We start from the raw sequence: 26753 nt of genomic DNA, 5'->3' as shown, positions 1-26753 counted from the left end.
CGATATTCGTTACCATTAGAGATATTGACTAAATCCAAGGTAAATCATACAAGTCGAGTCGCCACCGCACTTCTATTTATCCAAAGGAATGGTTAGAAAGCGAACAAAAACCTAAAAGTTTTATCGAATCAAAAACTACTAAAAATGTCCGAGATCTGGGTAAGGGGGTTGGTTATGCATTGGGAAGGTATTAGGCACCCAAAGCATCCTAGGTACTCCTAGGGAGCCCTTTTCACATTTGTTGCAAAGGTTGTTGTTTTTGTGAAAATTTATTTGTGCAAACATGATTGAAGGGATGAGGAAAACGTGTATGTTTATCTAATGTACTACTTACTAAAAGAAGGGTCAAAAGAAAATGACTCGCACGGATGTCGCATCCACTGCATACGTATCTCATCTGAATCTAAGAATCAGAGTCTTCGTAGCTCGGCTACCTAGGGGTTAAAGAGGAGTGTGCTCGCTAAGACATCGCGTCTTATGCCTACGTATCTCATATGGGATGAAAATCAGAGCAAAACGTAGTTCAACCACCTATGGGTTAAAGAGGAGTGTTTTGGGGTGAACGACGTTACTACGCAATCTCTCGGATGCTCGACCTTTGGAGACTTAGTCGCCTGTAGTAGAAGGAGATAACGTGTTCTTAGGAGAAGAAAAATCAATGAGTTTGGGGTGTTTAGGGATGCTCATGCAAAAAGGCAGTCCTAGATGAAGGAACCGCGCTACCTTAAATGACATGCCACGAGAGGCTATACGAAACCTAAGAAATCGGTAACATGCGGGAAAAGTAAAGGGATCGAGAGATCTATCGTACAGATAAAGATCCGAAGTAACAAAAATTAGATAAATAAGAAACCCAAAGACTCTTCCAAGCTAAACACCACCAAAGAAAGCGAGTCAGTACAGGTAATCGGAATAGACCTCCAGGTGGTACCCCATAAATAAAGTGGAACACCAAGCAAGTTATCCCTGCAAGAGTATGTGAGCCCTCACAAAAAAAACTCAACAAACAGGTTAGAGAAACAAGATAGGGTAATCCAGAGTTGCCCCCAAATCAAAATGTAATCACATGAATCATGCCATTAAAATTCACAAAAAGCTCACAAAAAGCAACCAAGGGTAGGAGGCCTAAACCTTTTGTCAACCACATGCATCAAAAGGGTATCAAATTTACCCATAATACCTCATACATTCAGAGCATTCAAATTAAAAGCATAAATTAATGGAAATAAGGCAAACCTGACTGGAGAGATCGAATGGAATTGAATTGCCCGGTTGGGTTTGCAAAGCAATCTGAGGGTTTATATGAGAGGGAATTGGTTCTTTGCCGATGATTTCCCTTCAGCCTTTGGAGGTTGCTCTGAACTCTGTTAGCTCTTCTCTCACTATCTGTTTCCCTGCCAGGGTAATAGGAATAGAATTACCTTTTGTTTCACTGAAACTCTGAATTTATAACCTGATTTTTGTGGACCTGTGGGCTCAAATGAGAGAGGCCTAAGTCCAAAAATTTTCTGTTATATTTTATTTATTTATTTATTTATTTATTTTATTTTATTTTGTTTTTCTTTATTTTTAATTTATTAATTTTTTTAACACGTGGGCTTCGCCTAGCGAGCATGACAATTCAAGAAATTCCTCTGAGCGTAGGTGATTCTGGTGGCTTTTCTTGGGACTCGCTAGGCGACCCATTCTGCTCGCCTAGCGAGCATGACAACTAATGAACAAACTTTTGCTCCTTCAAGATTAACGTTTTGACTGACGAATAGACCCCATTTGAACCTGTGGGAAGTATCTCAAGCCATTCCCTTGTGTTTACTGATCATCTAAATAGAACCCACCAAGTGTCTCGGATGATACTCAAGCTTCAAACAAAAGATGTTAGTGACACATTTTTGTGCTTTTGGTTAGTCAACAAAAGTAAGAGAAACAATGATGTATAATTCAAGCATGCTTGGTGATCTCAAACCAATCACAAAGAGTCTCACCCAAAGGCAAAGGGAACCAAGATGCTAAAGATCCTTGAGGAAATGCCAATGCAATGTTATGATGCTATGAGGGATCTTAGGGTCAAAATTGGGGTCTTACAGATGCCCCTATTTAAGGTCATTCTAGCCGGAGAAGTGAAGGTTAAAATCTTCGTCTCGACGGGGTAGAATGGGCTTAAATAATAACAAAGAGACGAATTTTGGTCCCTAAGAGACCTCATGATGCAAATGTAGGTATGAAAAATGGTAGCACTCTGTGGAGATATGTGTCCACAAAAGCAAAGAAATCAGAAGCCACTGATAATCCATATGAGCAATTCACTCCATGGGACCAAGACCCTGGGGACTCTCCTGGGGATAGAAAAGGGATAAAAATGCGTGAGCAGGTCACGACTCAAAGCGTGGGGAACAGAATTCCAAAGGGAAAAGATCCAATGGAAAGACTTGAGTTGACTCGAAGATGCATGTATTGGGGAATATGCCAATACAGCAAAAAACTATCCACAGCGGATATTTCGGATAAAATCCGGATGAAAACAATCCACTAAGGGACTTCTCTGGGGATGTCCACAAGGACACTCCTGGGGAAGCAGCGAGACGAGGTATTACCGGTTACTAGGTAATAAGCTCAAGGAGACATGTGATCTGAACGCCAGGTATGAGGGTGAGAGATACAACATGCTCGGGAAGAATGAATATCTAAGACCGGTATAAGGTTGAGAGTTATCAAAATTTTAAAATGTTTGAGGAAAACCTAAAAGGTATACTTCAACTCAGGGATTCTGACTCCACAGGGGACAAAAAGTCATAATAGGGAGTAGAGAGGAAGGAACACCAGGGATACCGGTTACTGGGCATATAATAGGTGACCAACCAAGGCGTGAATTGGGGAATATTCCCAAAACACTCATCATCCAAAAGAGGGCTAAAAGCAAACTCGATTACAGGATGGATATTCGACTCCACAAAGGGGATACGAATCTTACTCAACTGGGGAATAACAAAAGGCTTCAGACCCGCGAGTGCATGAGATATACTATCTATTACCGTCAGAACGTATATAATATACTCGCATGGGCGATTATCCACAACCGGTTACTGGGTTAATAAAGGGTAAATCGACCGAAAAGAAAAGGCATCAGGATACCGAAATTAGGTATATAATGATGACCAATTCAGGAGAGAAACAATCGTCACCAACAACAACAGGGTAGACGAGAGATGACCCGCTGGGGATAAATTGCGTAATCAGGGAAATTATCCAAGCAAATGAGGGGATATCATCACTGAATATTGGATGAAGATAACTGTCACCAATTAAAGATGATCAAAAATAGTTACTCTGCAAAAAGGGAAGAAATAGGGTTTACAACTACCGGTATGAGGGTAGAGAACCACAGACTCCGCCGGGGATAATAATTACTAATTATTGAGTAATTATTCATTTACTACGGGGAAACAGGAGAAGAGTCTCAAGAGACCGATCTAGGATCAAACTAGATAGGCACACCAAATCAAGACTTGTCCCGGTGAGGATATAACTCAATGGGGAAAACCATCCCAGTATATGTGTTGGGAAGGAACAAAAACAATCAACATCCACGAGGATATAACCCTGTGGGGAATATGGAAGAAAGAATAGACGCTTTCTTCCTATGGAGCCGACTCTATATGGAGAGATCAGACACACACATCTGCTTGGGGAAATATATCACCAAATAGCAGGAGACAGCAAACAACGATATATGGCAAAGAATGCAACATGAATATCTGAATGTTATAATTATGCATGAATATGCGTGGTTTATGTATGATGTATGCTGACAGACAGACATATCTAACACAACCAGGACTAGGAATCAACCACCCGGTACTACATCTCAAGAGAGAAAGCCAAGTTTACCGGGGAATAGCCAATCTGCTGGGGATCAAAGATACCAGGAAGCAAAGAACTCTGCAAGGGATGAATCATCAATCATTCCAGCTGGGGACGAGAGTTATCACAGACAAGGTCCACCATACCAACAACTCAACTGGGGAATCTATCCGAGGAGATAAAGGATTTATCGGGATCAACCACCAAATACCGCTCTTGCCCAAAAAGATCCAAGCTGCTGAGGAAGAATGATTGCTACTCTGCTGAAGGGAAGAAAGGTGACTCTCAACAAGAAATCCACTTGGTAGGATAAATCACAAGGGGTTCCGGAGGGAGGAGATACAGTCATGCCAGGAATATGGACAAAAATCTTACCCTGTTGGGGATCGTACCACCCTTGGTAGAGCACTGAGGATTTCTTAAGTATCCTTTCATCATTATGAATGTTCACTTTGTTTAAAAACAAATTATAAAAAATTTGATCGTTTAAAACAATGATATTTTCTTAATCAAAACATGCAAAACATTTGTTGAATAAAAACAGATAAGTGTGCCAATAATTGGATAAAAGGCTCAAATTTATTTGATAGAATGGTAGTCTGCGAATGGCAAGACTCCATAGATCTTTACAAATTTGAAATTGGTGATATATATTGGAAAAGGGCTACATTGAACATAATGACCATTTCTCCACCAATTCTGAATCCGATGTATTTGAAGCTTTGGCTGATAATGAGCAAGGATCTCTGACGGACGACAGTTGTAGAACAAAGTCTTGTCAGGATGCAGTTACTTTCCAAATCCCTAATTTTTGCCTAGATTGCCCCAGGATGAGGTACTCAATCTAGCGGGATACATATATCATTATTATATATTTTTTTTGTCTCTAACTTTTTCCTGGATCGCCCTTTCGGGTTTTCAATCCACCGAGACGCTAATTTTTGCCTAAGCCGCCCTTTCGGGTTTTCAACTTAGCGAGCTATTCAGGTTTTTTTTTTATTTTTTAGGCGAAGTATTTCTTGACTGCATCTGAATTCACAGAACGAGTAAAATCCTCCCCATCCATAGTTGTAAGTATCAAAGCACCGCCTGAAAAGGCTCTTTTAACAACATACAGACCCTCATAGTTTGGAGTCCACTTGCCCCTGGAAACGGGCGCGAAAGACAAAACTTTCTTGAGCACAAGGTCACCTTCTTGGAACACACGAGGCTTGACCTTCTTATCAAAAGCTTTCTTCATCCTCTGCTGATATAACTGACCGTGGCACATGGCAGTCAATCTCTTCTCTTCAATCAAATTCAGCTGGTCATAACGACTTTGAACCCATTCAGCATGAACCAACTTGGCTTCCATCAAGACCCTCATTGACGGGATCTCCACCTCTACAGGGAGTACAGCCTCCGATCTTGATTTAGCGATCATATCGTCAACGTACACCTCAATCTCCTTGTGCATCATATCATGAAACAAGGTGGTCATAGCTCGTTGATACGTGGCTCCGGCGTTCTTCAAACCGAAGGGCATCACTCGATAACAGAATGTTCCCCAAGGTGTGATGAATGTTGTCTTCTCCATATCCTGGGGTACCATTTTAATCTGATTATATCCGGAAAATCCATCCATAAACGAGAAGACTTTGAATTTAGCTGTATTCTCTACCAACATATCAATATGTGGTAGAGCGAAATCATCTTTCGGACTAGCTTTATTCAAGTCTCTATAGTCCACACGCATCCGGACTTTTCCATCTTTCTTAGGCACGGGCACAATATTGGCCACCCATTGAGGATATGTAGAAGTCACCAGAAACCCCGCATCAATTTGCTTCTGAACTTCCTCTTTGATCTTCACTGCCATATCGGGATGAGTTCTTCTGAGCTTCTGCTTCACAGACACACACTCAGGCTTCAAAGGTAGGAAATGTTGCATGATATTAGTATCCAGACCAGGCATGTCTTCATACGACCAGGCAAAGACGTCAACATATTCTCGTAGCAACTTAATCACCCCTTCTTAACAGATTCTTCCAGTAGTGCCCCAATCTTTACCTCTCGCACACAATCTTCAGACCCCAAGTTGACTATTTCCAGATTCTCAAGATGCGGCTGAATGATCTTCTCTTCATGCTCAAGTAGCCGGGTGATCTCATCAGGAATCTCTTCAACATCATCTTCCTCTGCCTCAAATATAGGGAATTCAAAATTTGGAGATGGTGTTGGGTCATTATGTTCAATGGGTTTAGAAATCAACCTGCATAATGATTTTTGGATATGAAAAGCTTTAGAATTCAAACAAGGAAAATCATTATGCAGATGAGAAGATTGATTTTATTTCATTTTGAGGTTTTATGTGATCACCAATTTCATGTAAAAGCAAAAAGGGAAAATAAATGGAAAAACAAACATTTAACATGAATTTATTGAATGAAAATATCATTGTGTTTATACGCCATCAATGCCATCACTCCTCCTTTTGGCATGGGAGAAGGGTTTTTAAACAAAGTGATCATTACGTTGACTTATGGAAAATGTTGGAATATCCACAGCGACCCAATTGTTGCAGACCCCTCTAGGGATGATGAAGTTGCCAGAATCCTTTGTATCTTCTTCTAAAACGGCAGCAGCCTCCTCATTTAGACCGGTGTGGATGAAACCTCCACTCTTGAATAAACCTTGCGCGTTGAAAGTACCAGAAGAAAAACCTATGCCAGCCCGGGACTCATTGTCTTCTAACTCAATCATTTTTCCTAAACCAGTGGTTGCACCACGCTCAATGGCCAACTTTGCATCTTTGTAGGAAGCAAATGAAGGAGTTCTCTTCTCAATAGGCTCAGCAATAGATAAAGCTTGGAAAGGAGTTCCAACTTCAACCTCAACATCTATATAAGAGAAGGAAGACAAATGGCTAACCAGGAGAGGCCTTTCTCCCCCTACCACCACCAGTTTCTTGTTCTTGACAAATTTCAGCTTCTAGTGTAGGGTGGATGTCACGGCGCCTGCTTCGTGAATCCATGGTCTACCTAAGAGACAACTATACGATGGGTGAATATCCATAACCTGGAAGGTAATTTGGAAATCACTTGGTCCGATCTTGATTGGGAGATCAACTTCCCCAATCACAGTTTTGCGAGACCCATCGAAAGCCTTCACAACTACTCCACTCTGCCTCATGGGAGGCCCTTGATATGATAGTTTTGAGAGAGTGGACTTTGGCAATACGTTCAATGATAACCAAGTGTTCACCAGTACATTGGACATGGCGTCGTCTCTACAACCCATAGATATATGTAATGCCAAGTTATGGTCTCTTCCCTCCTCAGGTAGATCAGAGTCACAAAAACTCAGGTTGTTACAAGCAGTAATGTTTGCAATAATGCTATCGAATTGCTCCAAAGTGACATCGTGATCCACATATGCCACATCCAACACATTCTGCAGAGCCTCTCGGTGTGGTTCTTAATTTAAGAGTAAGGATAACACAAATATTTTGGATGGCGTTTGTAGAAGTTGGTCTACAACATTGTCCTCGCTTTTCTTGATGAGTCTCAGCATCTCATCACAGACTTCTTTCTCATTGCCACTCGGGCCAACAGAAGTAGGAGTTTTTAGTACGGAGGAGGGCTTAACAACAAGTGCCGGATTCAGAGAATTCACAACATTCCCAATCGGGCGTTCAACAAAATCAGCATTAATTTGAGGCTTCGGCGGTGCTAAAAATTAACGGCCACTACGGGTTAAACCGCTAACATCGGCAATATTCACAACAAAAGAAGAGGGCAAGGACACCTCTTTCCCATTCTCTACTGCTACGGCGTTGTAGCGATAGGGAACTGCCTTTTCAGATGAGTAAGGCACAGGACCAGCATGCTTAATGATCAGAGCGGGATAAGCCTTATGTTTGCTACCATTGTACTTGATGATAACAGGCTCGGGTATCCGGAAAACTGGGGAGATCACATTGACCTCAGGCTCATTTTCATCAACATTCCTGTTTTGAAGGATCTCAATGACTCCTTCGTCCAGCATTTCCTGAACATCCTTGCGCACCTGGCAACAACCCAATCGGTTAACAGAGCAGACTCAGCATCTATCATGGTCATGCTCGTAATGATTGTAGTCACACAACAAACGATGCATCTGGACCAGAGACTGTTGAATATGACTGGCATATTTGGCCTTGTATTTTCCAGGGCAACCCTGGACCATGTTGACAGATTTCCCATGTTCGGGCAATGGGTTCTTCTTCACATTAGGGCCTACGTCCTCAAAACATAGAATACCACACCTCACAAGGTCTTGAACCTTGGTATTCAAAGGGTAACAATTCTCCACGTCGTGACCGGGAGCACCAGAATGGTAAACACAATGTAATTCGGGCTTATACCACCACTGGGGGTTAGCTGGTATAGTTGGTGGGTCTCTCGGAGTAATCAGCTTCCTTTCTATCAAAGAGGGATATAACTATGCGTACGTCATAGGAATAGGATCGAAGGTGACCCTTTTCCTCTCGTAACTCGTGCTGGTTTGATTACTGTTTCGAGGCTGGTAGGCCTGCTGCTACGGTCGGTGCTGTTGTTGCTGATATTGCGGATGTGGTTGTTGTATGTTACTATGTTGCTGATACTGTTGTTTATCTATGAAAACAGGTGCTATATGAGCCACCTGGTGCTGGTTATTGGCGGGACGCACAGTCTTCCTCCTCACAGAGGGTGTTCTTGGTTTCTCATGGGAGATCACATCATGTGCCTCTCCATCTTTCTTCTTTGCAAACGCCCCATAACGTTTGGCAGAAGAGCCTTCTTCTCTAGTTAACCGTCCTTCACGGACCCCTTCTTCTAGACGCATCCCCATATTCACCATCTCGGTGAAGTCAGAAAGAGCGCTAGCGATCATCCGCTCATAATAAAAAGAACTTAAAGTCTTCAAAAAGATCTTAGTCATCTCTTTCTCTTCTAGAGGAGGCACGATCTGTGCTGCCACCTCTCGCCACCTCTGGGCGTACTCCTTAAATGTTTCTTTATCCTTCTAGGACATGGCTCTCAATTGATCTCTATCGGGAGCCATATCCATGTTGTACTTGTACTGCTTGACGAAGGCTTCGCCGAGATCATTGAAGGATCGGATGTTCGCGCTGTCTAAACCCATGTACCAACGCAAAGCGGCACCGGACAGACTGTCCTGAAAGTAGTGGATGAGTAGTTGGTCATTATCGATTTGATTCGACATCTTCCTGGAATACATGACCAGGTGGCTGAGAGGACAAGTATTTCCTTTGTACTTTTCAAAATCAGGGACCTTGAATTTCACAGGGATCTTCACATTTGGAACCAAGCAGAGTTCGACAGCAGACTTGCCGAAAAGATCCTTCCCTCTGAGAGTTTTCAATTCTTTGCGAAGGTCAAGAAATTGATCGTTCATAGCATCCATCTTCTCATAAGCATCTGGACCCTCAGATGGCTCAGAATGATAGATGGTGTCGTCTACCCTGGGCAAAGTATGCACGACAGGAGGAGGAACGACAAGGACCAGGCTAGATGCCGACAGAGAAGCAAAGGTAGGAACAGGACCCTCAGGCATGAAATTGGGAGGGATCCCCCACGGGAACCCGGTTGGCATGGCTGTTGGAACAAAGTGTGCACTAGCAGCGGGCACAGTAGAGGAGACAATCTCGGAGATAACTGTCCTTTGGGGAGGAGTTGAAGGTGTCGGAGAAGACTGGCACTGGGCAGCCATGAGTGACTCCATTAGGGCAGTCAAACTGGCCACTTCCTCTTTCAGCTCACGGTTCTCTTGCTCTAAGTGATCCATCAGTCTTGAAATGTTGGCTCTAGTGTAGTACCGGTGAGTCAGCTTGTCTTCAAAATAAATGAAGGACACCGAGTTAGACCACAGGGCAAGGGACCGGAAACAAAACCTGCTATGCATATGATGCATGCAATGTTTGTGCATATGATTTGTTTTTTATTTCAAAGGAACTTTAGAGTTTTATTTGCAAATTCTGGAAATATTAAGCATTTTATCACATATGGAAATATCTCATCAAATAATATTAGGGAAAAGAAGTGCAGCATCGTCAATCATATACAAGAGAAAAGGAAAATAATCGTCTTATGGATCCCTAGAAACAATCATCTAAAGCTCGAGACACAGGAAGATAAGATGCGCGTAGCCTCTTCACCTCCCTCTTGTAGGCTGCCTCCATATTTGCCTTCTCTTTGGCGAGTCGGTCATACCTCCTCTTCCAGAACTTAGAAGACTGAGGAAGTAGAGAAGTCCATACATCATCAGGGTCATCAATAACCTGATGCTGAAGAAACTCAATCAACACATCCTTCTCCTTAATTTGCTGAAGCAACTCTTCACGTTCACGGATCCAGGCACGTGAACAGTCTTCGTCTCTCAACTCCTCTACTCCTTGATTAGGGAGGGTTGAAGGTCCAGCCATAATCATAGGTGTAGGTCTCTGATACTCGTAAGGCATAGGATACTCAGACGCCCTCTTCCTAACCCAAACAGTGTAAGGCTCCAAAGCGATGCAATTCTTAGGACCCAACTCTTTCCTTCCTTTCCTATGAATCTTGCGCCAAGCGCTGACCATCCTAGATTTCAAGCCTTGGGGATCTTTACCATCCTGAAAGAATACACCCTCTAACAGAATGTTATTTGGTTTATCCTTTAAGGGGAACCCAAGCTTGCCGACGTGCCAAAACAAGATTGTAGTTAATTCCACCACACGTACCAAGAAGAGGTACATTGTAGAATTCGCCACAAGAGTCGATAATCTGCACACCATCATACACACGATTATACCAAGAGATAACATCATTAGTGAGAGACATAAGTCTCGTGGACCACTGTAGACATTCCTTGTTCTCCTTGAAAGCGACCGTCTGAGGTAAGTGAGAAATAAACCACTTATACAACAGAGGCAAACAACACACAATGGCACCACCACCCTTTGCATTCCTCATATGCAAAGAGAAGTAGGTATCGCCCAACAGTGTCGGAACGGGATTAAGAGTAGAGAAAATCCTAATAGCGTTCACATCCACAAACTTGTCGATGTTGGGGAATAACACTAGTCCATAGATGAGAAGTACAAATATGGCTTCAAAGGCATCCTCACTCATGGCCTTCCCATATATAGTAGCTTGAGCAACGCGGAACTCAGAAGGGAGACCTTGAATTCCACCTTTGGTAGTCATATGAGCACCAACCAGAGATTCATCTATGTGTAACATGTCAGCTATCTCTTGAGAAGTAGGAATACTCTCCAAGCCACTGAATGGCAACTGGTCTAGAATAAGTATACCCACAAGGTAAGCATACTCCTCAAGGGTAGGCAAAAGCTGGAAATCCGGAAACGTGAAGCAACGGTACAAGGGATCATAAAACTGCACCAATACACTCACCAATCCTTCATCCACCTGAGTAGTAAGAAGAGGAAGAAGCTTCCCAAAACGAGCCTTGAAACCCAAAGGATCTAATACATAGGATGTCAGATTCCTTAACTCTTTCAAATCTGGTTGCCTGAAGCTGTACTTCTTTGTATTCCTTCTTTGTCTTTCCATGTCTGAAATTTTTGCAAATAAACCCCTTAAGTTCCTTAAAATTTTTCTTATTTATTGATGATATGGATGCAAATGGGTGCATGAATGCATGAATGCAACAATCACACTCAAGGATCAAGCAAAGCACACCAAACAAAGGTCATGGGATGGATCATGTTATCCTTAATATCAACCATCCATTCTGGTGGATTATGGTTTGCACCTTATCAACACCCAAGTTCCATTGATATTAAGGATACCTGAACGGATCAACCATGAATCAAGGGTTTGTTGTAAGTCACGAGCATGGAGTTAGGTTAAGAACCACCCAAAGGAAGTGTACTAAGGTTTAAACCTGCCAAACATGTTCTACAAGAGGTTCCCATAGTCATCATCCCATCTTTCGGTTATTATTGGAAAAACGACTATTCGTATTCCGAAAACATTCTCAAGAGAGACTCTTATGAGTGTAGTATCGCGTAACAATCGTATCAAATCTTACACTTGAACGACTTTCGCACTACATCCTAAGAATAGGCCAAGATGGGCTTGGTAAACTAAGGTCCTTAGCTTCTAAGGTCTATATTGGAAAGAGTAATGTCTAACCACAACATGACCTCCACCAAGTGAATGGGCTTGCAAGTCAACTTGCTAAGGAGTAACTCCACATAAGTCAACAAGACTATGTCATTCTCCTATCCTAAGTGCACTCGAGTTCGGGTATAGAACTCATCTCACAAAGATCACCAAACGTACAAGGAATTAATATTCAAACAATTCAATCATTACATACAATACAATAATCCCAAATTGCACAAAAATATGTCACAAAAAAATAAATAAATATACAATACAATACAACAAATATGAAAAGTAGGCAAAACCCACTAGGATGTCTTCCCCAGCAGAGTCGCCACTTTTCTGTAGCGGGGTATTCGTTATCATTAGAGATGTTGACTAAATCCAAGGTAAATAATACAAGTCGAGTCGCCACCGCACTTCTATTTATCCAAAGGAATGGTTAAAAAGCGAACAAAAACCTAAAAGTTTTATCGAATCAAAAACTAGTAAAAATGTCAGAGATCTAGGTAAGGGGGTTGGTTATGCAATGGGAAGGTATTAGGTACCCAAAGCATCCTAGGTACTCCTAGGGAGCCCTTTTCACATTTGTTGCAAAGGTTGTTGTTTTTGTGAAATTTATTTGTGCAAACATGATTGAAGGGATGAGAAAAGTGTGTATGTTTATCTAATGTACTACTTACTAAAAGAAGGATCAAAAGAAAATGACTCGCACGGATGTCGCATCCACTACATACGTATCTCATCTGAATCTGAGAATTAGAGTCTTCGTAGCTCGGCTACCTAGGGGTTAAAGAGGAGTGTGCTCGCTAAGACATCACGTCTTATGCCTACGTATCTCATATGGGATGAAAATCAGAGCAAAACGTAATTCGACCACCTATGGGTTAAAGAGGAGTGTTTTGGGGTGAAAGACGTTACTACGCAATCTACCGGATGCTCGAACTTTGGAGACTTACTCGACTGTAGTAGAAGGAGATAACGTGTTCTTAGGAGAAGAAAAATCAATGAGTTTTGGGTGTTTAGGGATGCTCATGCAAAAAGGCAGTCCTAGATGAAGGAACCGCGCTTCCCTAAATAACATGCCACGAGATGCTATACAAAACCTAAAATATCGGTAACATGCGGGAAAAGTAAAGGGATCGAGAGATCTACCATACGGATAAATATCTGAAGTAACAACAATTAGATAAATAAGAAACCGAAAGACTCTTCCAAGCTAAACACCATCAGAGAAAGCGAGTCAGTACAGGTAATCGGAATAGACCTCCAGGTGGTACCCCATAAATAAAGTGGAACACCAAGCAAGCTATCCCTGCAAGAGTATGTGAGCCCTCACAAAAAAAACTCAACAAACAGGTTAGAGAAACAAGATAGGGTAATCCAGAGTTGCCCCCAAATCAAAATGTAACCACATGAATCATGCCATTAAAATTCACAAAAAGCTCACAAAAAGCAACCAAGGGTAGGAGCCCTAAACCTCTTGTCAAGCACATGCATCAAAAGGGTATCAAATTCACCCATAATACCTCATACATTCAGAGCATTCAAATTAAAAGCATAAAGTAATGGGAATAAGGCAAACCAAACTGGAGAGATCGAATGAAATTGAATTGCCCGATTGGGTTTGCAAAGCAATCTGAGGATTTATATGAGAGGGAATTGGTTCTTTGCCGATGAGTTCCCTTCAGTCTCTGGAGGTTGCTCTGAACTCTGTTAGCTCTTCTCTCACTATCTTTTTCCCTGTCAGGGTAATAGGAATAGAATTACCTTTTGTTTCACTGAAACTCTGAATTTATAACCTGATTTTTGTGGACCTGTGGGCTCAAATGAGAGAGGCCCAAGTCCAAAAATTTTCTGTTATATTTTATTTATTTATTTATTTTCGTTTTTTTTTTTTTCGTTTTTCGTTTTTTTTTAACACGTGGGCTTCGCCTAGCGAGCATGACAGTTCAAGAAATTCCTCTGAGCGTAGGTAATTCTGGTGGCTTTTCTTGGGACTCGCTAGGCGACCTATTCTGCTCGCCTAGCGAGCATGACAACTAATGAACAAACTTTTGCTCCTTCAAAATTAGCGTTTTGACTGACGAATAAACCCCATTTGAACCTGTTGGAAGTATCTCAAGCCATTTCCTTGTATTGACTGATCATCTAAATAGAACCCACAAAGTGTCTTGGATGATACTCAAGCTTCAAACAAAAGATGTTAGTGACACATTTTTGTGCTTTTGGTTAGTAAACAAAAGTAAGAGAAACAATGATGTATAATTCAAGCATGCTTGGTGATCTCAAACCAATCAAAAGGATTCTCACCCAAAGGCAAAGGGAGTCAAGATGCTAAAGATCCTTGAGGCAATGCCAATGCAATGTTTTGATGCCATGAAGGATCTTAGGGTCAAAATTGGGGTCTTACACTCACCAACCAATTGAAGATTACCAGTCAGTGCAGTATGATTTTATTGATGAAGAGATCTTGTACTTGAAAATGAAAGATTGTGATGAACCATTGCTTGAAGAAGGGCCAGAACCTGGTTTCGGTTGGGGCATGGTATTTGATGGAGCTGTTAATCAATATGGTAATGGCATTGGGGCAGTGATTATTACTCCTCAAGGCATGCATTTTCCCTTTATAGCTAGATTGACTTTCAAGTATACAAATAATATGGAAGAATATGAAGCTTGCATTATGGGGCTTAAAGAGGCCATTGATCTCAGAATCAAGCATTTATATGTCTTTGGAGATTCAACTTTGGTTGTGAATCAGATCAAAGGTGAATGGGAGACGAATCAACCCGATTTGAAACGATATAGAGACTATGCGAGGAGGATTTCATCTTTCTTTACCAAGGTTGAATTTCATCATATCCCTCGAGATGAGAACCGGATGGCAGATGCTCTTGCAACATTGGCATCAATGACTGTTGTGAAGTATTGGAATGAGGTTCCCAATTTGACTGTGATGCGTCTTGATAGGCCAGCTCAAGTGTTTGCTGTGGAAGAAGTCAAAGATGAAAAGCCATGGTATTACGATATTAAATGTTTCCTCAAAAGTTAGATTTACCCATCTGGGGCATCTTTGAAAGATAATAAGACTTTGAGAAGATTATCCGGCAACTTCTACCTGAACGGTGAGGTGTTGTATAAGAGAAATTTCGACATGGTTTTGCTCAAGTGCGTGGATAGACACGAAGAAGACTTGTTGATGCCTGATGTTCATGAAGGTTCCTTTGGTACTCATTCCAATGGACATGCAATGGCGAATAAGATGTTGAGGGCAGGTTACTATTGGCTAACAATGGAATCTGACTGTTGCAAGTTTGTGAAGAAATGCCACAAGTGTCAAATATATGCAGACAAGATTCATGTTCCTCCGACACTGTTGAATGTTATTTCCTCCCCATGGCCCTTCTCCGTGTGGGGAATTGATATGATTGGCATGATTGAGCCCAAAGCTTCAAATGGACATCATTTCATTTTGGTGGCAATTGACTACTTCACAAAATAAGTTGAAGCGATATCGTATGCGAATGTAACCAAGCAAGTTATTGTAAGGATTATCAAGAATCAGATCATATGCCGATATGGTGTGCCAAGTAAGATCATTATCGATAATGGATCGAACTTGAATAATAATATGGTGGAAGCTCTTTGTAAAGTCTTCAAGACCGCACATCATAATTCTTATCCATATAGAACCAAGATGAATGGGGTTGTTGAAGCTACAAATAAGAACATTAAAAAGATTATTCAGAAGATGGTTGTGACTGTAGCGGGGTATTCGTTACCTTTAGATTTATTGACTAAATCAAAAGTAAACCATACAAGTCGAGTCACCACCGCACTTCTATTTATCCAAAGGAAAGGTTAGAAAACAAACAAAAACCGAGAAGTTTTATCGAATCAAAAACTAATAAAAATGTCAGAGATCGGGGTAAGGGGGGTGGTTATGCAATGGGAAGGTTTTAAGCACCCAAAACATCCTAGGTACTCCTAGGGATCCCTTTTCACACTTGTTACAAGGTTGGTATTTTGTGAAAATTATTTGTGCAAACATGATTGGAGAGATGAGAGAAGAATATACAAATTATTTAGAATTTTATGTTTGAATGGATAAACCCATTGCCTGCGTACCATCTTAAAAAAGATTAGGATCAAAACCTCGTAGTTCGGGGTAAAAATCTCAAAACAAGTTGGTGAATTTGATTGGTCCAAAAGCCTTAAGGTCTTTTGTTATCCAAGGGAGAAAACTCAACCTAAAACCACAAATCCACCATGTGAGGATAGCTTCAACATGGTAGTGAGGGGTTAACCCTATAATAAGCATGGAAGTCTCATTGTCCATCACTAAGGATATAGGTGAGTATTACATCTACCTCAAGGATAACTCAAACCTAATAGCTAAAGGATATGAAAAGTTTTTGATAAGAAGTGGTCATTGAAACCACAAAACATTTGAATGAGTTATATTTACCAATGAAAAGTATTTACAAAATATGGTCAAAGTTGACTTAACGATTCAATTCAAAATAAGTGTTATGAAAAGAAAGTTTGAAAATCAAAAGCATAATGCTTAGGTTTCTAATGTTTGAAAACAAGTGTTAATGTTTGCACAAAAGTTTTGGCTTGGGTTAGAGTGGAGGGAAGAAGAAGAATGGCTAAAGTCCTAATCATACAAGAGATGAAGGATAAGAAACAAGACCACAAATGGGCTTCCTTTCTTCAGATCATATTGATGATCCAAGTAGCTCCCATCCTTTGGAATAAGTAAGCAAATAAGTGTATACTCAAGCAATCAATCAAGAAAGCAAAGCTCTTAGGAATCTTCCAATGTCTCTTGTATCTCTCACTTTAGAAGCACATGAGAATGGTTCTTCAATTTGGCTCAAATAGGAATCCCTAGCACAAAAGCACACATATCAAAAAGTTCCATGAAGTAAATCAAGAATGGACAAGAGTGAGTTTAGAGATTTGGTCCTTCTAATCCATCTTCAACATTAGGGCCTTTTTACTCCATTTTTTGCATAGGGAATATCCTATAATTCTAAGTCCTTTTTGTCCATTTCTTGCATTTGGTCCACAACAATCAAAACAAAACACAAGCACAATAATACATACACAATTATGTGCTCAAGTGAGCAAAAGGCAAATTGCATTAACATAAACATATGCTCAAATGAGGAAAGGGCAAAAGCAAATGAATAATATGTACAAGAATAGTAAATTGCATAAATGTAAAGTGCAAGAATTAAATGTTAATGGTTAATGGTTAATGTTAGTATTAGTGTGCCACAAGGCAATTTAGCGCTATGTTAAGCAATCGTAATTGGACTTATGTAGAAGTCACAACTATCTGCGGCCGGTCAAAAATAATGTAGGCAACAACACAAATTAGAGATCTTGATCAGTGAATCAAGCTCCTACAACTTGCCATGCCAAAAGAAGATGAGAAATGATCTTGTATTGATTTAGGTTCCTTGCTTGATTAGAAAGTAACCTATCCTTAATGCAAAGCCATTCACTTGATCCATGATCAAGATGAATTAGATTTGAATCAAGGAAGTTTAAACCTCCCATGTATCAAGGCTAACCACCGATCTTTAACTCAGTGATCAAAAAATGAAAAAAAGAAGAAGAAGAAGAAGAAGAATATTAAAGTGCATTAATGGAAATGAAATGAGATAATCAACAACATTGACCAAAGATATATGAGATCAAGGTCAAACAATAGTAAACAGAAACAAGATGAAGATTAGAAGTCAAGAAACAAATAAAATATTTTTGGTATTTTTGAAAAGTAAAATAATACTTGAATTAAAATAATAAAGAAAGGTCAAACTTCAAATTCACTTCAAATCAACTTTGAAAAGTCCAAGTGAATTATCCTAAGTTCAACTGGGTCAAATAAAGTTTGACAAAAAATTTCAGCATTTTTAGAAGTCAGAAACTATTTTTTATCAATTAAAAATGCATAAAAATAACCTAATTGAATTAAAATCTCAACTAAATCTCAAATCAATTAATAAATTGAGGAGAATTTTTTTATAGATCTATCATCATTCAAAGAGGTTGGGAAAATATTTTTGTATTTTTTGAATATCAAAAACTATTTAAAATGAATTAAAAATAACCAGAAAAGAGAAAATTCCTAAAAAATATCCAATGATAAAATAAAAAATATTAAAAATCATTTTTAGAAACTAGAAATTAAAAGAAGAATAATGCAAATGGTCTCACATTTTTTGGACCAATAATAAAGGAGATATGATTTTTTGAAATGAAATGGAATTAAAGAAATAAAAAGAAAATTAAAATCAGAAATTAAAATAGCGAAAAAACGTGGAGAGTTGGATGCAGAGCTCATTAATTGAGCTGACAAATCGCTTGGTCCACACATGCGCGCCTACCATGCGCTTCAGTCAATGCATCACACCTTGCCTTTAAACAAGTCATAACATTGAGTGGCTTGGATCAAATCTGGAAAACAAAATGCAGGGTCCAGATTCAATCTGGAGACCAGACGGTGGTGTACACCACCGTCTTCTCCGGCCTACTTCCGGCGACGGTCAGATTGCAGAGAATAAAAACTCCACCAAAAGCCACAATCCAGGTATCAAATAAAAGTTGGGGTGATGTACATCACCCCTGTACCAACCAAATTCACTATAGGTTTCCACAGAAGGAGGAATCAGAGCTTGAATTTTGTGGTGTTCAACTGAAACTTGTTGGATTTCTACAATTCAAAGCTCAAAATGATTTCCTCTATGTAGAGGACTTCAGACAACACAGCAACAACAAGAAACAAGCAATATATAAAGAGATTCGAAGAAAACAAAATCTGAAGTGAACCTCTGAAATGGAGAGCTTGAGAGCACGATCTCTTGATGCTTATGCTTACAGTGTGTTCTATGGACCAAGGTGAGCAAGGCTTAGGAACTGTAGATCTAAAAATCAATCAATTAAATTTAAGTTTAGATCTGAAAAATTTGAGAGAAAATGGTGAGTTCCTTTTAGTATGGTTGAGGAATGAATTGTGAAGCATGTAAGGCGCCTTCAGGTTGTTGAAATGAGAAGCAGGAGGCACTTATTTATAGCAAAGGAATGACTGATATGCATGAACAAAGCATTGCATGGATGGAAAGGGCGTCCATGCATGGGCCTGTACAGGCGCATGGAGGACCCAATTCCACTTGGATTTGCAAGCTGATGCCAAATAGAATGGAAATGGACGTGTCGATTGTGTATGCTTAGCTCATGCAATGCATTTTTAATTAGTTTTCCAAAATTGTACCAATATGTTCATCCCTTCGAAAATGGCACTTCCAAAACTGAAGCATAGCCTTATGGGTAATGGTTAGAAAGCTTTTTGCATGAGGATCATATGTTATGTTGACCAACACTTCATTTGACATTTGGAAACTGGTGAAAATTGATCATGAAGTGTAAGGTGCAAAACATGTACCTGTGAAAATTTCAAAAATGGCCAAACTTCAAGCCCTTCTGTTTCAATGATGCAAGTTCCAAATGACAAAACCTCCAACACCACAGTTGTAGATAGTTTCAAGACAATTAGTTTGGACTTAAATTTTGCATCATTTGGGTTTTTTATGAAGACGTTATGGGCACTTGAAGTTGGACTTTTTCACATTTCAATGCCTTTGATCCAAAGTGACCTATAATGTCTTGCATTATCACATGTATTTCGTTTAGGATTTTGAAAATGTGTTCAACATAACAATTGAAGTACACATCTTAAAATTTCCAATTCATTTTGTCCCACCTCAAAATCATGAAAAATAAATGAGTTATGTCCTTGGGAAGTTGACCCAAAATTAGGGTTTCAATCAAAATGACCTATAATGTCTTGAAATGGAGGATGACCTTCTAGGCTTCAAATAAATTTTTTATGAACATGAAAGTTGTTCATATGGTTCTTAAGAACATCTTTGATCTTGGGGTCATCTTCATTTGACAAACACATCAAAAGTTAGGTCTCAATGTACTTCAAAATAGTCACATGAATTGACTAATCAACTTCTCAAGTCTAAACCTCATATCTTGATGAATTGATGATTGAGGACACTCAAATAAGTTCCAATATGCATGGAATGATGAATTAAAGAACTTCCCTTGATTGTATTTGATCATGGCTTGAGGTTGCTTTATGAGCAAGGCACAATTGATGAACAGATGAATTAGGGTTTCCTTGGGAAACAAACCTCAAACCCTTTTGTTTTCTTTGATAAAAATGATGAATTGGGATACTTGGGAGGCATATTTGGTGAATGGGAGCTTTGGGAACCATTGTCATGTTTGCTCTCACCTTCAACTGGTCACATTAATGAGCATAGGGCCTTTAGAAGCTTTGGGTCTTCTGACTACTCAAGCTACAAACAAAAGATGTTAGTGACATATTTTTGTGCTTTTGGTAAGTAAACAAAATAAGAAAAGAAATAATATACAATTCAAGCTTGCTTGGTGATATTAAACCAACTCACAAAAGTTCCCACCCTAGGGTTAAGGCCAAGATGCTATGATCCTTGAGGCAAGATGCAAATGCAATGTTATGATGCCATGAGGGATCTTAGGGTCAAAATTGGGGTCTCACAAATGCCCCTATTTAAGGTCATTCTATCCGGAGAAGGGAAGGTTAAAATCTTTGTCTCGACGAGGTAGAATGGGCTTAAATAATAACAAAGAGACAAATTTTGGTCCCTAAGAGACCTCATGATGCAGATGTATGTATGCAAAAGGTAATACTTCGTGGGGATATGTGTCCACAAAGGAAAAAGAAATAAGGAGAGACTGACAAATCATATGAGTAATATACTCCAAGGGACAAAGACTTTGGGGACTCTTATGGGGATAAGAAAAGGAATAAAATGTGTGAGCAGGTCACGACTTAAGACTTGTTGAGGCATAGAAGGATTTCCATGAAAATAAATCAATGGAAAGACTCGAGTTGACTCAGAGGTGCATGTATTGGGGAATATGCCAATACAACAAAAGCTATCCATAAATGATAATTCGGATAGAATCCGGACTCAGATGGGGAAGATCCACTGAGGGATTTCGCTGGGGATGTCCAAACAGGACTCATTTGAGGAAACAACAGAATGAGGTATTACCATTTACTGGGTAATAAGCTCAAGGAGACATGTTATCGAAACACCGGTATGAGGGTGAGAGAACAACACGCTCAGGGAGAATGAATATCTAAGACCGATATAAGGGTGAGAGATATCAAACATCCAAAAACATCTGAGGAAGACCTAAAAAAGGTATATTTCGACTCAGGAAATCTGACTCCACAGGGGACAAAAAGTTATAATAGGGAGCAGAAAAGGAAGGAACACCAGGGATACCGGTTACTGGGCATATAATAGGTGACCGACCAAGCGTGAATTGGGAATATTTCCAAGACACTCATCATCCGAAAGGAGGGCTGAAGAAAAGCAAACTCGATTACAGGATGGACATTCAATTGCCTAAGGAAATACGAATCTTACTCGACTGGGGAAGAACAAAAGACTTTGACCGAAGAGCGCATGAGATATATTATCTATTACCGTCAGAACGTAGATAATATACTCGCATGCAAGATTATCCACAACAGGTTACTGGGTTAATAAAGGATAAATCGACCGAAAAGAAGGGACATCGGGATACCGAATACTATGTATAAAATGATGACCAATCAAAGGGAGGAACGATCGTTACCAAACAAGGGTAAGTGAAAGATAACTCGCTGGGGATACATTGACAAAGGCAATGATCCGAGAGATATATCACCGGTTACTGGGAGATATACTCAAAATGAAGGATATCAATACCGAATATTGGATAAAGATAACCAACAAAGAGGGGATTACATCTACCGGTTACTAGGCAGAAAACCACGGAAGAGAGTAACCGTCATCGGTTAGGATGAACAAAATAAAGTTAACTCTGCAAGGGGATAAAAATGGGGTTTACGACTACCGGTATGAGGGTAGAAAACCACAGAAATAGGACTTACAACTACCGGTATGAGGGTAGCAGGCCACAGACTCCGCCGAGGAAAAGATGGACAATTACTGGTTACTGAGCAATCGTTCATTTAAACTACGGGGTAGTGTAAGGGAAATAACAAAAGAAGTTAGTCTAGGAACAAGCTGGAGAGACACAATGAAATAAGACTCAACCCAATGAGGATATAACTCAGGGGAGAAACTCCATCCCAATACATGTTTTGGGAGGAAACTGAAATAACAATCATCCACGAGGACACAACTCAGTGGGGAGGATGGAAGAAAGGGTAGACACTTTCTGCTTACGGGGTTGACCCTATATGGAGAGATCAGACACAAACATCTTCTTGGGGAAATATGTATCACCAAATAGCAGGAGACAACAAACAAAGATATATAGCAAAGAATGCAACATGAATATCTGAATGTTAAGATTATGCATATATGCATGGTTTATGTATGATGAATGCTGACAAACAGACATATCTAACACAACCAGGTCCAAGAATCGATGGATAGACATCTGGTACTACACCTCAAAGGAGAAAGCCAGGCCCACTAGAGAATATCCAATCTGATGGGGGCAACAGATACCAGGGAATACCAATCTCTACAGGGGAAGGAAAACTAGTCACTCCGCTGGGGAAGGAATCAACATGTCTTCCTCAGAAGTTCCCACGCCACTCTGCAATCAGGTAAAGTCTTAGCTGATGAATCTAAACACGAATAAGATTCGTTGTAGAATCAACTCCACTAGGGAAATTATCAAAGAGAGAAATGAAACTCTGTGGGGAATAACCACCAATCAAAAGTTCCAAAACCTAAAAATTCCTTGCACTACCGGAGAAATCATATATGCCGAGGAGACGGGAACACTACTCCATTGGGGATGGAAAGATAAACATCTTAATCAACCACTCTGTTCGGGAGGAAACAACAAACGAGCTTTGATCATACAATTCCACTAGGGAAACACTACTGATGACTGAAACGGGGATTACCCATAGGCAATCTACTGGGGAGTAAAAGTGGGATCAACCCTGCTGAGGATGGTCGAGGATCAAATCTGTTGGAAATCACAGTAGACAAGTCCACAGGGGAAAAGCTACCAACCAAACTTGATGATAACTACGCTTATGCTGGGGATTTCCTACTCACTCTAAAGGAGAGATTTCTAACTTGGAGTGAAGGAAAACCAACTTCTTAGCATATTCAATCTAACAATCTATAAGGGATTTTAGGTCAATCCACGCAAGGCATGACAACCATATAATTGATAACACAAATGCTAAATCCAGCCTCACTGGTGAGCTAGAAGATTAGGACCAGACTCTCAACCCTCTAGGGATTTGGTGATGCATAATCTTCTTCTGCACTCGCGGAGGAGACAACCTAGAAGAAAATGAAGAGGATACAAGTATGCTAGGAATATGAACAAATGTATTACCTTTTTGGAGATCATACGATTCTTGGGAGAGCACTGAAGACGTCCCAAGTATCCTTTTCGTCATTGTGAATGTTCACTTTGTTTAAAAACATATTATGAAAATTTTATTTCTTTAAAACAATGATATTTATCAATTAAAACATGCAAAACATTTGTTGAACAGAAACAAATAAGAGTGCAAAGAATTGGATAAAGGCTCAAATTTATTTGATGGAATGGTAGTCTGCAAATGGCGAGACTCCATGGATCTTTACAAAAAATTGAAATTGGTGATATATATTTGAAAAGGGCTACATTGAACATAATGACCATTTCTCGACCAACTCTAAATCCAATGTATTTGAAGCTTCAGTTGATAATGACTGAGCGAGAATCTTTGACAGATGATAGTTGTAGAACAAAGTCTTGTCAGGATGCAGTTACTTGCCAAATCCCTAACTTTTGCCTAGATTGCCCCAAGGTGAGGTACTCAATCTAATGGGATACATATTCATTTTTATGTCTCTAACTTTTGCCTGGATCGCCCTTTCGGGTTTTCAATCCACCGAGACGCTCATTTTTTGCCTAAGCCGCCCTTTCGGGTTTTCAACTTAGCGAGCTATTCTGTTTTTATTTTTAGGCAAAGCATTTCTTAACTGCATCTGAATTCACAGGACGAGTGAAATCCTCCCCATCCATAGTTGTAAGTATCAAAGCACCGCCTGAAAAGGCTCTCTTGACAACATATGGACCTTCATAGTTTGGAGTCCACTTTCCCCTGGAATCGGGCGCGAAAGATAAAACTTTCTTGAGCACGAGGTCACCTTCTCGGAACACGTAAGGCTTGACCTTCTTATCAAAGGCTTTCTTCATCCTCTGCTGATATAACTGACCATGGCACATGGCAGTCAATCTCTTTTCTTCTATCAGATTCAATTGGTCATAACGACTGTGAACCCATTCAGCATCAGTCAACTTAGCTTCCATCAAGACTCTCATTGATGGGATCTCCACCTCTACTGGGAGCACAACTTCCATGCCATAGACAAGAGAGAAAGGGGTTGCCCATATTGAAGTGCGAACAAATGTACGATAACCATGCAAAGCAAATGGCAGCATCTCATGCCAATCTTTGTACGTAAAAACCATCTTTTGGACAATCTTCTTGATATTCTTATTAGCAGCTTCAACAACCCCATTCATCTTGGGTCTATAAGGAGAAGAATTATGATGTGCAATCTTGAACTCACTACAAAGCTCTTTCATCATCTTGTTGTTCAAGTTAGATCCATTATCAGTAATGATCTTGTCTGGCACACCATAACGGCATATGAGTTGGTTCTTGATAAACTTCACAACCACCTGCCTGGTCACGTTTGCGTATGATGTCGCTTCAACCCACATGGTGAAGTAATCAATTGTTACGAGAATAAATTTGTGACCGTTGGACGCTTTCGGCTTTATCATGCCAATCATGTCAATTCCCCAAATAGAGAAAGGTCATGGTGATGAAATCACATTCAGAAGTGTTGGGGGAATATGAATCTTATCCGCATAAATCTGACACTTATGGCATTTCTTCACATATTTGCAGCAGTCAGACTCCATTGTCAGCCAATAGTAGTCTGCTCTCAATATCTTCCTAGCCATGGCATGTCCATTGGAATGAGTACCAAATGAACCCTCATGGACTTCAGTCATCAACGGGTCTGCTTCATGTCTATCCACGTATCTGAGAAGAACCATGTCAAGATTCCTCTTATAAAGCACATCGCCATTGAGGTAGAAACTGCCTGATAATCTCCTCAGAGTTTTTCTATATTTCAAAGATGCCTCAGGCGGGTAAATCTGACTTTGGAGAAAACAGTTGATATCATAATACCATGGCTTATCATCTTGCACCTCCTCTACTGCAAATACATGAGTTGCTCTGTCCAAGCGCATCCCAGTGATATTGGGAACTTCATTCCAGAGTCTCACCACGATCATCGAAGCAAGTGTAGCAAGATCATCTGCCATCCGATTCTCATCTCGAGGAATATGATGGAAGTCAACCTCAGTAAAGAACGTTGAAATCCTCCTCGCATAATCTCTATATGGGATGAGGCCAGGCTGATTCGTCTCCCATTCACCCTTGATCTGACTAACAACAAGGGTCGAATCACCATAAACATCAAGATACTTGATCCTAAGATCAATACACTCTTCCAATCCCATAATACAAGCCTCAAATTCTACCATATTATTCGTGCATTTGAAAGTTAGCCTTGCTGTAAAAGGAAAATGTGTGCCCTTAGGAGTAATAATCACTGCCCCAATACCATTTCCATATTGATTTACAGCGCCCATCAAACACCATGCCCCATCGGGAACCAGGCTCTGGCCCTTCATCGAGCGTAGGCTCATCGCAATCTTTCATTTTCAAATACAGAATCTCCTCGTCCGGGAAGTCATACTGAACTGACTGATAATCCTCAATTGGTTGATATGCCAAGTGGTCAGCTAAGATACTACCCTTAATAGCTTTCTGAGCTCGATACTCAATATCATACTCAGACAACAGCATCTGCCAAGGGCAACCCTCCGATTTAAAGCAGGCTTCTCAAATATATACTTTATTGGATCGATTTTGGATATCAACTATGTCGTATGATTCAACATATACGGGCGTAAGCGCTTAGCAGCCCAAGTCAAAGCACAACATGTTTTCTCAAGCATCGAGTATCGAGACTCACAATTAGTGAACTTCTTACTCAGGTAGTAGATATCATATTCTTTCTTCCCTGACACGTCTTGCTGACCAAGCACCCAACCCATTGAGTCTTCGAGAACTGTTAGATGCATAATCAAGGGTCTCCCTTCCCAGGAGAAGACAAAATCAGAGGCATAGACAAATATTCTTTAATATTGTCAAAGGCTTTTTGGCAATCCTCGGTCCAATCATGACGCTGATCTTTCCGGAGGAGCTTGAATATTGGTGCACATGTGGCAGTCATGTGTGATATAAATCTGGAAATATAATTCAAGCAGCCAAGAAAACCTCGGACTTGCTTCTCAGTTTTGGGCGTAGGCATCTCTTGTATTGCTTTGACCTTGGCAGGGTCAACCTCAATACCTCTCTCGCTGACAATAAAGTCCAATAACTTGCAGGAACGGACTCCAAATGTACACTTGTTAGGATTCAGACGAAGCTTATACTTCCTCAAACGCTGAAAAAGCTTCAATAAGTGCTCTACATGTTCAACTTCCGTTCTCGACTTTGCAATCATATCATCAACATATACCTCGATCTCCTTGTGCATCATATCATGAAACAAGGTAGTCATAGCTCGT

This window comes from Lathyrus oleraceus, chromosome 4, assembly GCF_024323335.1.
Source record: "Lathyrus oleraceus cultivar Zhongwan6 chromosome 4, CAAS_Psat_ZW6_1.0, whole genome shotgun sequence".
In the NCBI taxonomy this organism is placed as follows: Eukaryota; Viridiplantae; Streptophyta; class Magnoliopsida; order Fabales; family Fabaceae; genus Lathyrus; species Lathyrus oleraceus.
Note: the sequence above shows the minus strand (reverse complement) of the source record.